Below are 18,278 nucleotides of genomic sequence, written 5' to 3' on the forward strand. Positions count from 1 at the left end.
CATTTAAAACATCTCTATTCATACGATATTAGCTCAGGCAAGCTCACAGTAGCACTTGCCAAGGAGAATTCTGTGTTGCTCTTTCAGAGGAGAGAACCCTGAACTTGGCCTGGGTCAAGCCCCCAGTTCCCCTGCAAAGTAGGGAGCTCGGCCTTCCTTTTTATCTGGTGTTTTCCAGAGCGAATGCGTTTAAGGTACTCTGGGTTGATATAAACCCTCAGCATTAAGGAGTTTCAGCATTCTGCCCCTCTCCGCATCAAAATCTCTCTCTGTTCTATGTTGGGGATATAGTTTTCAATATAGTTTTCCTGTTTTGTGAGTTCCATCTGGTTTGCAGCAGCAGAAAAACGGAATGGGACATATTCAAGGCCCTTCACATTTTCCTTGCCGGGCGGGGGTCTGTGGTGGGGGCTAGAAAATGCGCTTCATTTCTATGCATGGAGCAGTCAACCCTTTGCTTCATGTGAATGTATTTTCCTTTTAGATGAAGGAGAAAGACTGTGTGCTCTTGTGCACAAACACACAGAAGTGCTTTCCAGCATGTTCTGGTCATCATTTTGTGAAGCTCAGTGACAAATATAACAATGGCTTCCATTTGTTTAGCTCTCTTTGCTTTTTCGGTCTCAATAGACTCTTGATCATACTAGAAGGAAAAGGCAAGGCTGGGCATCATTCCCATTGTGCAGATGAGGATGGGGAGGTTGAGGGAAGGAGATGATGTGGCTTGCTCACAGGTGCCCTGCCAGCTATGGGGCAGGTAGGGCTCCAAGGCTTTCCACACCCGGTACCCACACACGTGCTGAGTGGGTCACTGGGTAGAGGTTGGAAGATGAAGTTATTACTGATGGGAGGAATCGTGGAGGAACCTGTCAGAATGTGAATTTCCCTTCTCAGTGGAGAGGTCTTCAAAGTGGCTACAAGGAAAATCAAGCAGATATTTTCCCGCTAAAAATGACAGAACATACATTCTTCTTGCTTTTCCAATTGATATCATTGTGACTGCTTTTCCATAAAATGATCCCCAGACAGGTTCTCAGGGCTGTCACTAAGCCTTTTGAAATTTTGCATGAAGGGAGCACTTCTGTGAGTGCTTTTCTCTATTTACCCATGTCATTTTTTTCTTCTCCTTTTTTGGCTTTGGTTATAAAATGTCTTTTGTTCAGATTGCACAAGAAAATTACATCTGACCTAACTCTCTGCCTGATTTGGCCCCTGAGTATTCCATTTTGGTATTCCTATGTTAATGGTCAAATTATAGAGATCAAATAGAAAGCTTTTCAAGAAAGACAGACTGGACTTTGCTAACACTGTGCTCTTTGATGACAACGTAATCTTCTGTTCTTAAACTGCTTGTTTTCTGCCCAGATGTTTCTTGGGTGGGAGTCCATGACGGTCAGGACCCAGAGGTGCTGTGGCCCCTTGGAGTTCGGAGGAGACCCCTTCAGTTGTTGTCCTTTTCCACTCAACCTCCTGGGGCTTCTGCCCAAAGTGACTTTTGGGCTCTCACCAGATGATGCCAAAAGCTCTGCATGGATAGTCAAATCTCTCTGTCACAGAGACCACAAGTTACAGAGTGCCAGATATTGGGGGTCCTGTGGTTTTATTCTAAAATAATTTCTAATCTAAAAATTAGTTCATTTTTTTAGAAGTCATAAAATAGTTTTTTATTGTTGTTTCCTTAGAGGAGTTATAGTGCATGTGTGTAAATTATTTACACACACAACCTGACAGTATGTGGCAAAGAAGACATGAGAAGTCTCCTGAATCAGTTTGCTGTCCATGCTTGTCCACCCAGAGACTGCCCAGAGCTCTGTCCTCCATTGGTTGCTGCCTAGCGTATCTGGGTCCACAATGATTCTTTGAAAAGTTCTAGTGGCACGGGTGGGCAAACTTTCTTTATGAAGGGCCAGACAATAAGTTTTTTTAGACTTGCAAGCTATGCTACTCTTTGCAACTACTCAAAGAGTAGTTGCATCTAGAAAGCAGCTGTAGATGATCTGTAAATCAATGAGCTGTATTCTGATACAACTTTATTTATAGGCATTGAAATTTGAATTTCATGTAATTTTCATGTGTTGTGAAATACTGTTCTTCTTTTTTATTTTTTTCCAACCATTTACAAACATAATAACCATTCTTAGTTGGTGGGTTGTACAAGAACAGTCGATGCCTGAATTTGGCCCACAGGCTGCATTTGGCCTACTCTGCCTTAGGGTTTAGCATACATCACTCCAGCTGTTCTTAACTCTCTTGTTGCTCTTGCTGGAGTCAGTGAATAATGGTTTTTTGTTTGTTTGTTTGTTTGTTTAACAGATCTGTATCTTCTTACATAATATTAGGCTTTCTATTACTTTTCTATAGTTGTTTAACAAATTACTACAAATGTGGTGACTTCAAATAACACCTATTTATTATCTCACAGTTTAGTAGGTCACAAGTCCGGTGAGCTTGGCTGGATCCTTTGCTTGGGGTCTCACGAGGCCAAAATCAAGGTACTGGAGTGGCTCATTTCTTATCCTGAGGCTCTGGGGAAGAATCTGCTTCTGAGCCCATCCAAGTTGTCATCAGCCATCAGCTCCCTGCAGCTATAGGACTGAGATCTGTTTCCTTGCTGGCTTTTGGCTGGGGGCTGCTCTCAGCTGCTAGATGCCATCTATACCCCTTGCCATGTGGGCCCTCGATCCTCAGGACAGCAAGGGTGCCCCCATCCTACTCACAGTTGTAACCTCTCTGACTTCCTCTTCTGCTGCCAGCCTTAGAAATTTCTCTGCTTTTAAAGGCCTTGTCTGATTAGATCATTCTCACTCAGATAATCTGTCTGTATTAAGATCAACTGATTAGTAACTGTAATCACATCTGCAAAATCCCCTCTGCCCCATAATGTAATATAATCACCAGTTCCACATCTCACTGTATTCACAATTCTCCCCACACTCAAAGGGGAGGGGTTATATGGGATGTGGACTGCTGGGTATTGGTTTTAAAATTCTGCCTATCTTAGGCTGCAAAGATCCCTTATCTGTTAGGATGATTCAAGTCACAAGTTTAAATTACATGGCTTCAGCTAGTGGAGAGACTCTAATAAGTTAAAGGATTCACTGAATTCTGGATCCTAAACTAAAGACAGGAAGGGATCTGGACTAACCTCCCTCCTCAGCTTCTGGGATAGACTGTGACTAGATAAGGAGGAAGGAGAGACTGAGGGACAGAAAAAGTGAAAGGGCAGGAGAGCTGGTAAGGAGGGGCACAGGTCTTTCCTAAGGACGGTCTGTGCTGACAAGTTTTGAGACAGACTCCACACTGCAAAGCCTTCAAAAGCACCTATTAACCCCGAGGAGTTTTTGTATAAAATCACACATATTTTCTCTCTCTCATGCACACATACTTATCCATTCCACAAATATTAACTGAGCACCTACCCTACACCAGGGAAGGGCCAGATGCTATAAAGGTGAAAGTGAAGGGGGCAGAAGCCCAGGCTGAGGTTACAGCTTAATGGGGCAGTACATTGGCTTCCTGCGGCTGTTGTAACAAATTGGCACACACAAAGATGGCTCAGAATAACAGAAATGTATTGTCTCACATTTCTGGAGGTTGAAAGTCTGTAATCAAGGTTTCTGCAGGGCTGAGTTCTCTAGGAAGGCTCTAGGGGCAAATCTGTTCCATGCCTGTCTGTTTCTGTTGTGGCTGGCATTCCTTGGCTTGTGGCCACATCATGGCAATCTCTGCCTCTATCTCTGCTTGGCATTCTTTCTGTGTTCAAATCTCTCTTTTGTTATATGGACACCAGTCATTGAATTAGGCCCCACCTTAATGCAATATGACCTCATTTTGATTACTCTGCAGAAACTCTATTTCCAAATAAGGTCACATTTATATATCCTAGGGGTTGGAATTTAGACACATCTTTCTGGGAGACACACTGGAACCTACAACAGGCAGACCATTGAGTAAATAAACTATTTGAAGCAGTACCCATTTGTCAGCTGTTCCTTCATGGTGAGGCTCTTGTACCTAGACTTGTCCCTGTTTCTTCCTTGTAGGCATTTGCTACCACCTCAAGATCTTCAGGACAATCTGTTACCATACAATCGTTGATAAATGATATGGATATTACTGAAGATTTCATCAGGAGCTTGCTTTGCTCACCTCATGGGAAACAACGTTGTATTCCCCAAAGCCATTCCTGCCACCCCATCCTGAGGGTTCTTCTCTGGACTCTCATGCATGCAGCTGCCCCTCCTCCTCCTTCAGTGGCTTTCCCTTGGGAATTTGGGTTACTCTCTTTGTAATCAGTGCAGTTCTGCTCTGCCCCATCCCCGTTCCAAACCTTGCAGATGCCCCCAAGACCACCCCTCTGCCTTGCCCACGCCTCAATGTAAGGAAGGCCCCTTTGTCACTGGAACCTGCTGTTTTAGGGACCTCACCTGTCTGCCCCAAGCAGCTTAGCAGTATGTTCAACCTGTAGATGTAAAGGTTGTCCCTAAGAGGAATTTTGGTAAGCAAGATTGGCCCAGGTGATAAGAGAGAGCCAGGGAAGTGAGGAGGGGAACAGGAAATTTGTGTAAGGAGACACTTCAGAGGGACTGCAAGACCAGGGGGCAACCCCTGCCCTCCTGTAGGCTCTGAAATGGTCAGGACGTGTCAGAGCACATGGGTCTCCTGGGAGGAGCAATGCTGGGCAGGTCAGAGCTGCCAGCTCACCCAGTGCTGAGAGCCACAAGCAAGGGATGGGGCATCTAAGCATCAGGGAAGCGCACCTGGATGGGCTGTGTGGCCTCAGGGGAGGGTGAGAGCATCTCAGCTCTGGCCAGGGACTTCTGCCAAGGGCCACTGGTGGGAGGTGATTGCATTTTCTCCAAATCCTTCTCTATGTTTTTCATCACACTGTTGATCTTAACTTGTGCTAGATTTGTTGTCCTTTGAAATTCAACTTTTTTTTTTTGAGCTTTGACCTAATCTTAGTCCATTTTGCTGCTATAAAAAAGTACCATAAACTGAGTGGCTCATAAACAACAGAAATTTATTTCTCACAGTTCTGGAAGCTGGGAAGTCCAAGTTCAAGGCACCCGCAGCTTCATTGCCTGCTGAGGGCCTGCTTCTTGGCTTATCATTGTGGCCTCACATGGTGGATGGGACTAGCTAGCTCTCTGGGCCTTCTTTTGTAAGGACATTAATCCTAATCACAAGGGCTCCACCCTCATGATTTAATCACTTCCCAAAAGGTCCTGCCTCCTAGTATCATCGCCTTTGGGGGTTTGGATTCCAACATATGAATTTTGGAGAAACACAAACATCAGGTCATGGCAGCACTGTGTGGCCAGTCTCAGAATTTGGGGTGGGGAGGATGTCCTAGCTGAAAATTGTGGTTTCTAGGAGTTTCAGCTGAAGGGCCCTTTCTGCAGGGACCTGCTTTCTACCTGTAGCTTCTTGAGTGGAGGCTCCATGAAGGCAGGGCCAGGTTCTGGTTGTCTGAGCCTCAGGTACTGGCCAGATGCAGGGTTGAGTCCCAGTCAATGATATCCCAGTGAATGACTGAGTGGCAAATCGTGCATGTCCTTTGGGTTGTTAGGAATAGGGGCCGTCCTGAGGCACACAGAGCAGGTCTCAGCTCCTGCTCTTCTCTTTGGCTTTGCCCAGGTGAGCAGTGCTCAGAGCTGCCTGTCAACAAGGGGCATGCTCTCTGCAGATGGGAAATTTTCCTCTTCAGATGGTGAGTAGTCATAGTTCTGCTAGGGGCTTGGTTTCTGGTTGGCTGGGAAATTGGAAACCGGGCAAGACACCTGGAATGGTAAGTTACCCTTGGACTCGAGTGGTGCTCAGCTGTACACTTGGAACAGCTGGTGAGCAGGCACACATTACTTCTGCATTAAGTCTTTTTAAGGATACTGGGAAATAGGTATAGAGTTTCCTTTTCATATTACAGATCAGAAATGGAGGCTCAGAGATGACAAATGATTTTTCCAAGATTATCTCCCTAGAAAGTAGAGATGGGTGTGTAATGATGTGAGGTCTGGGCTTGGAGCTCAGACAAGCCTGGGGTACTCACACCAGCCCACTTGCCAGCTGGGTGGGCCTCTACTTCTTCCTTTTCAGAGCAGAGATAATGGTCTTGCCTGATTGGGTTGTTGAGAGTTGTTGATGAGCGCGGATATCATTCACCCATCATTCCCCAGGTGTGAGTGCAGGGACTGAGTACAGAAGTGGCCATGATAAACTCAACCTCTGGCTCGGAGTGCTGTGTCCACTTGGTGATGACTATCATCACCATGAGACTTAAATTCTGGTCTTTAGGCTCCAAATGGCCAGTGGCCTTCCTCCCCACTCCCCCCTGCCTCTGAGGAGTGTTCATGTTGTTTCCTGAACTTCCTCTAAATTAGACCCTGTGATATATCAGATGCTGGAAACTTACAGAGGACAAACAGGCCCAGGGAGAAAGTTGGAAGAACCATTAGGATGGGCTTCAAAGGGTGCTCAACTGGGATTCGCCATTCCTCCTCCTCCACTCCCAACGTTGTGTCCTCCACACCATCACAGCAACCACCAGCGCTTTCCACGTCCCCTTATTTTATTTAATGCTCATAATAGCCCGACTTCCTCCTTCTTTGCTCCTAACGTTGTGTCCTCCATACCATCACAGCAAACACCAGCGCTTTCCATGTCCCCTTATTTTATTTAATGCTCATAATAGCCCGACTTCCTCCTTCTTCGCTCCGAATGTTGTGTCCTCCACACCATCACAACAACCACCAGCGCTTTCCATGTCCTGTTATTTTATTTAATGCTCATAATAGCCCGACTAGGTAAGCATGATGATGATTATTAATGAATTTACATTTTTCAAATGGGGCAGTTGAAGCTTAGGATAAGTACTGGTCTCTCTGCTACTGCTGTAGGGACTTGCCTTCTCCTGGGATCTGTGTGCATGTATGTCATATATGTATTGTGCATGTGTGTGTGTACATGTGTGTGTGTGCATATGTATGGGTGTGTTTGTATGTGAGGGTTTTTTGGGCCTGGAGAAGCAGTCTCAGTGGTGCTGTGGTTCGCCTCTGCCACCCGAGCCCACAGCGAGGCCCAGAACCTTGGAGCCACATCCTTTCTTCAAGCACAGAGGGAATTTCGGGGGGTAAACTGCGCAGGCCAGGAACGAGGCTGGCTCTAGCTTTGTCCATCTTCTTGGGGCCTATGGAGACCATCCTGAGGTCCCTCCTCCCAATTTGCCTGTGTTGGCCCAGACAGGCCCTTTGGTTGGCAGCAGCCGGTACTGTGCTGAGCCAGGCTGCCTCTGGTTCGTGTGGCAGGAGGGCCTGGGAGTCCACTGTCCCCAGCAACCTCTGTGTGCAGGAGTCAAGGCCGGAGGTGGAGATCTGCTCCTCGGTGACAGGAGAGCAGAGGACAGAAACATCCCGGGGCCTTCATGCATCCTCTGACCACCCTGGGCTGGGTCTCACCCGCCAGCGCGCCAGGCAACAGTCCATTCTGGTTTTAGAACTACGACGTCCAGTACGGTATCAATCAGCCACATGTAGCCATTTACATGGAATCAATTAATTGATTGTCAATCAACCCAGTAAGCTAATTAATTAAAATGAGATTAAACCTCCATTTCCTCAGTGGCAGTTACCACATTCAAGTGCTCAGCACAAACAGAATATTTTTCTTATTGCAGGAAGTTCCATTGAATGTTGTTGCTCTAGAGGGCAGCTCCAAGCACATCCCTGTCACCTGGGTCAGATGAGTGACTGTGGCGGAGATTTCAGGGACCTTCATGTCTCCTGTAACCCCTGGCTTTGTTCTTGAGCCCCATCTGTACTGACCACAGGGTCAAGGCCTCCATGCTGTGCCCATCATCCAAAGCCTTCACGGGCAAAGACAGGCTGTTAGATTTCATCTGACATGTGGGAGAAGACAGGCTGAGGACAGGGGACCAACTTTGTTCCTTTTTTTTCCCAGTATGCCAGCCGCTGTGCTGCACATTTTACGTGAGAGTAACAACAGTAAATAATCATCACAGCCGTTTGTTGGATGCTTAACATGTGCTGGACACTGGGATTTCCCTTGTGAGCCCTCAGTGCCCACCCAGGAGCTGGGGCTACCATGGTTCTCACTGAGAGACTGAAATCCCCCAGACTGGGCGTCACACCCAAGCTTCCCCCGTCAGTAACGGCGGGATGTGATTCTGGTTGAATTCTATCTGTAAAACCCACTGCCAAGCAATCCCCACAGTCTCATGTTCCCCTTTTTATTGGAATAATGATAACCCTTTAGCCTGCACCTTAACATATATACTTTCCGCTGTTGAACATCACTTAGGGGTGATTTTGTGGGAAATCTAGACATGGGCTTCGTCGGCTTGTGTCGATGTCCTCCACATCCCCTGCCTTGTTTTTGCTTTCCTTGACGGACTCTCAGACGCTCTTAATTTAAAATCTTATCATTTCCATTTGTAAAGCTGTCATCTTTTGGAAAGTTAAGACCGTTTGTCTTCAGGTGATTATACAGGTTCTTTCCCCTCTGAAGGACAAACAGTTTACATTAAGTATTAGCATCCTTAGAGAAACCAGGACCAGCTAACTTAATTGTAAACATCAAGATAAACTCCAAGTATGTTTTTCCGTCACAGGAACCATCAATGGTATTTTCTGGTGGGAGGTTTCAGTTTAAAATCCCCAGTCAATCAGTGCTTAACTCTCAGGTGGAAATTAAAGAAACCACTTGAAAATGGCTGAGAAATAGAAAACAAAAACGAAAACAAAAACAAAAACAAAAAGCTAAACTCTCTTGGCTCCAGCAGGCATTCTGAAAAGGTGGACAGAAGGTCAGCTGAGTGCTAAGTGCCGTTCTCCACTCTCTGGTTGTCCCTGGGCACACCGGGCCCAGTGGCTCTGTGGTGAGGGAGACGGAGTGGCTGCTTTAAAGATGACTTTTGGCGGGCCACTGCAGTCTCTGAAGATTGTAAAATACATGCAGCAAGCACGGGCGGGGAAAGCGACTCTCGCTTGGGCTGGTCTTTAGAAAATGGAAACAAACTCACTATCTACGAAGAGATCAGTTTGCGCCCGATTTGGTTTTAATGTTAAACCCTATGAAATGATCTTGAGCAGAAAAATCAATTTCCCCGAAGTCTCAGATGTACATTGTAACTCTTATATTTGAACTGAATCTTGGTAGAGTTAAATAATTGAGCTTGCTTTCTTTAAGTGATACAGATGTATTTCATGCTAGGAATAACGCGTGAACCAGAGGGTGCTGAGAGCAGGCGGGACAGGAGCCGCTTGAGGTCACGCCTACCAAAAGGGGTGGGGCCAGGGTGGCACCAAATCCCAGTCATCTTTCCATCCAGAATAAATCAGGAGGGGTGGGAACCAGCCGCAGGATCAGAGCTGGAACAGGCTGTGTTGATGCAAAGGAAAGTGAGCACAGGCTTTGAGAGGATAGGGAGACGGCCTGACACGTGCCGGTTCTGAAGAGAAGGAAAGGAAGGGACACGTGCGTGACCTCATCACAGTTTATCCTGATTCCCTATCTCCTGCTTGGGTTGACCTGGGATCTGCAACTTTTCAGAGTCTCAGTTTTCCATCTGCAAAATGGGAGTTCATTTTCTCCGTCAGTAGCATTTGTTGACTGTATTGGGTGCTGGGAGGCGGCAGCGGACAAGACAGATAAAGCCCTAGTGGTGGAGGCAGACAGCCAGGAAGTCAACAAGTATGTAGATGTGTTTGGTGTGGAAAGTGCTAGAAGGAAGACGGCGATTAACAATTGTATCTGATTCCTAGCGTCCTTGCGGGGATGGGATATGTGAACACAGCAAGGAGCCCAGTGAAGTGCTCTAGAAATGTTAGCTTTCCCTACTCTGGGTTGTAACCATACCATTGCCATTCTTATCAGTGTCATCAGCACTGTCTTCATTAAGTAAGGAAGAGCATGGAGAAAGAGAAGGAAAATCAGAAGCAGGGGGAAAGAAATGAAGGTAGAAACATGAGGGCTGCTGGGGGTAGGAGGGTTCTGGGTTTATACCTGCTGAGACATGGGCACATTGCGCTTGCCTTCTTCCCTTCTAAGCCTGGCCTTCAGCCCGTGCCCAAGCGCCCCCACCTCAGCTTGCCTAGGGGTGCTGTCAGCGAAGCTCTTGGGCCAGGGACATAGCTTGGACCCTGTGGCTCTGCACATGAATACAAGAGGCATTTACGACTGGTTTGGGCACAACTCTGGCGTGGGCACCGCCCTGTTGCCGAGACGCCAGTGAAAGGTGAGGCTTGCTCACTGGGCAGTTTGCTCAAGTTGAGAGCAGGGAGAACCCCTAAATGCAGAGAGATAACCATTCATGTTAATTTTGTCCTTGCCTTTCCAAAGCTGGCCCTGGGGGTGCATTCATACTGAAGCCATGGTCCCTGTGGGCCTAGGCATCTGGATGGCCCTCCTGGCCTGCCTTCAGGTTGGAAAATGGCTGTTAGTGATCCAGCCTTCTTTAGAGTGTTTTTAACAGCTGAATGTTTGCTTTGCCAATTTAGAATACAAGGTCCGTAAGGAAGGCATCGATAACCCCCGTTGTAAGGGATGATGTGACGGGTGTAGATAGAAAGCAGATGAGGGTTACTTGGAGGTGAAATGTGGTTTTCCATGCTCACAATTGAGGCCCTGAAATCCAAGCTCCCCCTGAGTTTTAATGGCCTGTATTTGTTTGCTTATTTTGGCTGCTCTCTCTGCTGTTGGAATCTCTTCTCGCTCCCCTCTAGCAGGGCCAAATGACACACATCTAATCTAAGGTTCCAGGGCCGCTGCTGTCACCAAGCAGCTGTGTGACCTGGGCAGCCTGCTCAGATTCTCTGGAGTGCTAGCGGTTTCCTCCTCTTAAAGGGAGGGAGTCGTGCCCAATGTACGAAGTCAACCTTCCCCACTGCAGAATTCTGTGATTCCATAGTAGCTGGCTTCATTTGGAGAACTTGGTCAACACACGATGAGATCACTGGAGATCACTCAGGGTCTGTGAACTGAGGCAGGGAACTAGTGGGTTAATTTTTTTTTTTTTTTTTTTTTTTGCACATTCTATATTTGGACAAAAGCACATTGGGCATACTTTGGTCTCTGGCTGTCAAATCCTCGTTACATTTATTTTATTTAAGTCCTCCAGAAAGTCCTGGTAATACGTTCATTAACTTCCAAAGCCTTTGTGTGAAGAGGACTGCATTCACCAAAGAGGGCCTGACCTTCAGAGGTGAACTATTGTTACCAAGTGGGCTCCAATCAAGTGGCTTGGCTGACCTTGGTTGACCTCAGGGTGATGAGAAGGGTTCTCTTGTCCTCACTGTTCTGCAGCCCACAGGGGACATTGCTTTTGGCTTTTATCCAGAAGGAATGAACAGTAAATAAATGAAGAAGTACATTAGGCTGAACCGCTGACGTTTGTATGCAGGGTAGTAAATGTTTGTAGATGAAGAGCAGCAAAAGATTTTTTAATAAATGCTTTTGTGATGGATTTTATACTAAATCATTTCTTTACATTTTGACCAAAACCAACAGCTTAGATAATGGATCTGATGTTCATACCATGCATATACTCTGGTTTGATAAATCTTCAGCTAAGAGGACCTCCATGAAGCTGGATTCCCTCCGGACCGGGAGAAGATTGTATGTGGAATAAATTAACATGAGGGAAGTTCGGGGAGACCTGGGAAGGTCCAGACCCCGGCCGTGCTCCGACTCACGCCCTGCTGAGCTCTGTGCTGAGGCTGAATTGACGGTCTCCTTGGGTTTTCATTTTGGGGCTGGACTGTGTTAAATAAACCTAGTGGTAGAAATGGCTTTATGATGGTTCTATTTTCTGAATATTTACTCAGGAAAGCAAGAGACAGCCTGGGAGGAAAACGAAGGGGCTAGCGAGCCAGCGTGTGGAGGGCCATTGTGAATGAAGTGTCCTTTCTTCCCCTCTTCCTGGTCATCCCCCTCTTCTCACCGAAGACACTAAATGGGGACAAGAGTGCTGATCCCTCTGGCCCCTGGACGCAGCGTGGTGTTTGCGTCTGTTGCCGGCAAGCCCAGGTTGAGTGGTGGATTCTTGCTTCCTTGTTCTGGCCTTTGTGGCCTGGGCTAGTCTCTCTAGCTGTGGACCACGTGGGGTCTCCCCACCACACTCTGGGCAGTTTCCTCCCGTCCTTTGCCCACTTTGCATCTTTCCCATGCAGAAAACTCTTATTCTTCCTAAAAGATGCTCAAATACTGCTTCCTCCTGGAGCCTCCCTCTCCTCCCTTTGCTGCAGGCAGAGACGGGTACTCTTGACTGTGTCTGGCCCTCATTTTCTGTCTTCTTGGACAGCATCACCTGCAGTGTCAAGGAATTTCTTGCAATAGAGTCTGTGTATCGCCAGCCATCACCAGGAGTGCAGTGCTACATAATACAGACTCCTGAATCCGAATCTCTAAACAGGAGCCCAGGAATCTGCATATCTAACAAGTGTCTGTTATAATTTGGTGGTAAGCTCCTTGGGGGCAGGGGCTGTCAAGGTCATTTTCATCCTGGTGCCTAGCACCTATGAGGCACCCAGAGGGTGAGTGTGGAATGAATGAAGAAAGGAACAAATGAGGAAAGCAAGCTGCGAATCAGAACGAAGCCCTCATCTCACATTTTATTGTGACTTTGCAAGTGTCATGTAGCCTTCAGAATGATGAGTGGCCTCCATCCTGGTCCATTATGGTGTAATAGATTAAGCCATCCTTCAGAAAAAAATTAAGGAGCCTTGACAATGATAATTGCCGTTAATATCACTCTGGACATAGGTTTACTGACTGATGAGTTTAGAAAATTTGCTTCTAAAACAACATTAAGTAATGTGAAAAATAGCCAACGGGAAGGTCAGAGAGGTGGGCGTGGCCTTGCGCTCAGAGGCATGTGCGGGGAGAGAAAGTGCATCTGTGGGGCCAGACAGGAGTTCCTCAGTAAGGCCACCCCGCTGGGCCAGGCCTGGGCTGTGCATTCACTGTAGACTGCAGCCCGGGGCCATGCACAAACGTGGTGGGGCCCAGACCCAAGTGCATGGTGAGACACCATACAGGCTGTGATGGCCTGCCAGCACCTTCTTGCTCTGATTTTCCTCTTCCCGTTTTACATACTCACTCTCTCTGGTGAATAGTCCTTGGCAGGTTTCCCGAGATATCAAATTCCAGGAGAGAAAATACACAGGTCATGTGTACGGACTAAATAGAACTCTTAGTTGGAAACGACTTTTGTCAGGTGTCTGGGAATCTGCTCCGCCTTCAGCTACAAGTTAATCAGACATAAAGCAGCATGTCTGGAACTTGGGCAAGGGGCCCTCCTCTGCCCTCTGTCACCTGCCTGACTCACCTTGGGCAGGTTACAACCTTTCTTGGGGCTGCAGGTTTCTCATCTCTCTAATTAGGGCCTTGGACGAGCTAGGCCAGGTTCCTTCCAGGTCTAAGAGTGTGTAATTCTATCCACCTGCCTTCAGTCCCAAGCCACCACCCTCTACAGATGGGATTCATAATTCCGGGCTGCACTTAAAATACTTAGCTGGATTGTGCGGCTGCTGTAAAATAACCTTTAGCTTGCCTTGCAACTTGTTTGGACTTTTATCTAATCACAGAAACAGTTGAGGTGAGTGCTTTAAAAAACGTTTACTATGTAGGAAAGCTTACACTGGAGTGCTTTCTGTGCTGACTGTGGCGACTTACTGGGCATGTTTGCAGGTCTGGGAGATGTTACACAGATGACTGGGGAAACGTTTCCACATGGGGTCATGGACAAGCAGCAGGGAGACGGGAGTGGCAAATGCTTTGTGGGCCAGGGTGATGTGTCAGGAGGGGTTTGGCTCCCAGCTTTGGTTTTCTCATCTGTAATACAGGATCACACATTTTTTCTAGGGTTGGGTGAGTAGCAAATGCAGCAAAAGTTCTTGCATATATGTGCAGAACACTTAGAGTGGAGCTGGGACATAGTGAGAGCTCTATGAATATCAGATGTTATTATCACCACGAGCTATACTAATATTCTTCGCCTACTTTCCTCTGTCACAAACATTTTCTTTAGTATTGGGAAGAAAGTCGTTTCTGATTTCAAAGCCCTGGTGACCTGATTCTCCTGGGGAACTTTGGCATCAAGATATGGTGCTGATCCCCAAAGGCAGAGGCAGTGTATTAGTTCATTTTCACGCTGCTGATGAAGACATACCTGAGACTGGGCAATTTACAAAAGAAAGAGGTTTAATGGACTTACAGTTCCACATGGCTGGGGAGACCTCACAGTCATGGTAGAAGGCAAGGAGGAGCAAGTCACGTCTTTCATGGATGGCAGCAGGCAAAGAGAGGGAGCTTGTGTGGGGAAACTCTCCCTTATAAAACTATCGGATCTCTTGAGACTTATTCACTATCACGAGACAGCATGGGAAAGCTTGCCCCCATGATTCAGTTACCTCCCACCAGATTCCTCCCACAACACATGGGAATTTAAGATGAGATTTGGGTGAGGACACAACCAAATCATATCAGGCAGAAAGAAGACAGAAGGAAGGGAGGCTCAGGAGCTTCTGACTCCTGGATATTTGATTAGGGACTAGCTGGACTCAGCCTTTGTTTGGCCCTGAGTCCACCATGGTTTCAACACAGGAAGTTTTACAGCTCACAACAACCCAAGGTACCGAGAATGAAACAAACTCTCCTGTGGGCTGGCGTGGTCCTGGGAATTACTGGCTTTTCCAGGGGCCCTGGCTGTGCTTGGGATGAGTTTCCACTGGGGCAATTGTGTCCTGTAAGGCACTCTCTGTGTGGGTGCATCCACCGTGGCCCGTCAGCACCTTGGGGACAGGATCTGGGCTGGGACCTACAAGTTCTCAGGAGCTTTGTTGGATGAGTGAAAGGGCAAGGGCTACACCTGCCACTCTCCAGGAGATACATGGTCTGGTGCAGCTCTTTCTGAGTGTGGGCCTGGAAGGTCTTGCCCAGTGCCCCCCACATAGCTGCACCAGCCCCATTCTGAGTTTATGCCTCCTGGGGAGGAGGGTGGGCTTACTGTGAACAAAGTGCTCCCCACTGTTTGTGCAGCCATTGTGTGATCCCCTGACCCTTGACTCTTGTTGCCTGCAGTGTCATCTGGCAGCAGCATTTTTTAGGCAGCGCTCTATTGAAGTGCAATTAACATACCATAAAATGTGTCTGTTTTAAGTACATGTCAATGATTTTTAGTAAATTCACAGAGTTGTGTATCCATCACCATCATCTAAATTGAAGACTTTCTCATCAACCTGAAAAGATCCCTTGTGCCTATTTGCAGCTCCTCTCCATTCCCATCCCAGCCCCAGGGAGCCACCCTCTACTTTCTTCCTCTATAGATTTGCCTTTCCTGGATATTTCATATCAATGAAATCATGCGATATGTGGTCTTTTTTCAGCAGCATTATTGATTAATCTCCCTCCTGGTTCTTGGCAGGAAACAATTTGTATTTATGTTTGGAAAGGACCCGGGTCAGGGAGACACAGCTGCTCTTGCTGATATCGGCTGTGACCACACACTTGCCTGGATGGCCCCATCCAGCCCCTCCTGCTCACCTGCCACTCAGGGGCCATTGGTTCTTGCATCTCTTTCTCCATCCTTGATCTTGCTGCTGAGAATCGGACCCCTGTTTCTGTTTGGTGATGCACAGGTGCCTCCACTCCATGCATCTAGATCAGAACTCATCTGCCCTATCTTCCTTCTGCATTAGTGAAGAGCATGGTCTTCCTTGGAGGGCAGATTTTTAGGTGGCCCTGTGCTCCTTGGTGGCCCTCTGTGACTTGCTTCTAAACAGTAGTGGGGTCTGTGACTTGCTTCTAAACAACAGAACACAGGGTAGGTGACGGGATGTATGTGATTATATGACTATGTGATATAGAGTATAGTGCCAGTCTTGCTGGGTCTCTCTCTGCCTGCTGGCTCTGAGGAAGCAAGTGGACACATCACTGGACTGGAACTGCGCCTCAGCCTGTTGAAGCTGAGGGTGGCCCCCAGGCAGCAGCCAGCAGAAAAGCCAAAGCTGTTTTTTGGCTGTGAGGAGCCAAATCCTGCCAACAACCACGAGCATGGGCACATGAGTCCTTCCAGTGAAGCCCTGAGATGAGACCCCTGTTCCAGTTGACACTTCATTTGCAGCCTGGTGAGACCCTAAGCAGTACACCCAGCTGGGCTATGCCTGGACTCCTAACCCACAGAAACGGTGAGATAATCAATGATTGCAGTGGGCTCCTTTCAGTATCGCTGCCCACAGTCTCTCCCAACCCACCTTCCCCCTTCAGTGCCAGTTCCACCCTGATGCCCCCTGCACACCATCACCTGCAGGAAAGGACAAGGCCCTTACTGTGGCCTATAAGGATGTAACAGCCCAGTCCCAATATCCTCCTCCAGTTTTATCTCTGCTCCTCCTGACCACATCCCCATGCTCCAGCCACCCTGAACCACTTGGTCATCCTAAGACAATCTGGGCTTATCCCACCTCTGTGATTTGGCGTCTGCTGTTCTCTCTGCCTAGAATGCTCTTCCATCTCTTCTCAGCCTGAAAAACGTATTCATTCTTCACAACCTCAGATCCAATATCATCTCTTTTCGAAAGCTTCTGTGGATGCCTTAGACAGAAAGAATTTGGACTTTAATTGGTATATTGCTCTTTCCTTGTGTCCACTGATACTGACATTGTATTTTAGTCTGTCCTCCAGTGCCCCCACTGGAGTATGGACAGTGGTTTAAATGTGTTCTTCCAACGTGTCTTCTTTCCCTGGTTCCCCCACTCTAGTGCCAAGCACCTCTGATGTTCAATAAACATCTTTGGAATGAGTCCTGGAGTGAATAGCCAGCTGACCACTTCAATACGTTGAGACAGAACCCCCAGGTGAACCGTGGGCCATGGGCATCCTAACGACCTTTGGTTTGTAGGGAGTTAGGTGTGCAGGTCAGGTGGATGGGGACAGCATGGGAGGTGAGTTTCAAACGTTGGGGTTCACTGGGGTCAGCTTTAGATCTGAAGGTCATGGTCCCTCTCTTACTGACGCTGTTGCTCTCCCAAGCACAGTGGCCATGAGACCTACAGCCCCTGCTTTTCTTTCTGCTTCAGTGCCCTCCTCCATCCACTGCTGGTGGCCCCAACACGTGGATGACAACTTGATAAAAGTCTCAAACTATATGGAAAGGATCTGAGATACTGACGAGCACTATCATTAAAATTGTGCCCACTCACCCGATAGATCCCCTTCTCCTCCCTGCGTATTTTCCTCCCTAGCACTCTGGTGTACATGCTTTCTTCATTAATTTGCTTGTTTTCAGTCTCCCCCAGTTAGACTGTAAGCCCCGTGAGGGCAAGCATCTCTCTGTTCCAGTAATTTCTGTATCCGTGTGCCTGGAATGATGTGGAGGGTGCCCATCCCACTGCATAGCTCTCCCTATACCTGGCCGCCTCCCTTCTTGATCTTTCTAAAATTCAAACCTATCATGTCGTCCCTTTGCTTAAACGATTTTATTGTCTTCCCATTCACTTTAGGATGAAGAAAAATAATCTTTACCTCTAAATATGTTTAATTTTATTAACTTATCCCACCCAGATTAAGGTAAAAACAATAACAACAACAACAAACTCTCCTTTTGTCAATTATACTCTAACTCAAATTATCATTCTAGCCCTAACCTAAAGTCTGAGAGAGAGATTTTTGAATTTTTCTTCCTAGAGTTTTTGTTTGTTTGTTTGTTTTTGAGACAGAGTCTCGCTCTGTTGCCCAGGCTGGAGTGCAGTGGTACAATCTCAGATCACTGCAATCTCCGTCTCCTGGGTTCAAGTGATTCTTCAGCATCAGCCTCCTGAGTAGCTGGGATTACAGACACCTGCCACTACACCCAACTAATTTTTGTATTTTTAGTAGAGATGGGGTTTTACGCAGGTCCTGGTCTCAAACTCCTGACCTCAGGTGATCCACTCGTCTTGGCTTCCCAAAATGCTGAGATTACATGTGTGAGCCACTGTCCCCGGCCTTCCTAGAGCATTTTTATTTTAGAAAATAATTTCAGTTTATTTTCATAGGTGATATAATGATTAATCCTTAAAGCCTTCTGGCAGATTCATTTCTGGTTATTATAATTTTAGGGGTGAAGAACTGAGAGTGTGGGGATAGGGAGTCTGAGAACCAGATGGTGTTCAAGCAAACTGGGATTTCTTAAATTGGGTGGGATGGGGGGCGGTGGCAGAGGTGGCCGTGGGTCTGGCTGTATAATCCTTCACATGATTGGGTGGGACGGGGGAAGGTGGCAG

At 47.2% G+C, this 18,278-nt stretch overlaps 1 protein-coding gene across 1 annotated transcript in view; it reads left to right on the forward strand.

The window, feature by feature from the left end:
• The window catches only part of LOC114670069 (uncharacterized), a 167,877-nt gene that overhangs the window by 145,958 nt on the left and 3,641 nt on the right, over window positions 1-18,278 (forward strand). The gene's annotated exons all lie outside the window — the stretch shown is intronic.

Source organism: Macaca mulatta, chromosome 9, assembly GCF_049350105.2.
Source record: "Macaca mulatta isolate MMU2019108-1 chromosome 9, T2T-MMU8v2.0, whole genome shotgun sequence".
Taxonomy (NCBI): domain Eukaryota; kingdom Metazoa; phylum Chordata; class Mammalia; order Primates; family Cercopithecidae; genus Macaca; species Macaca mulatta.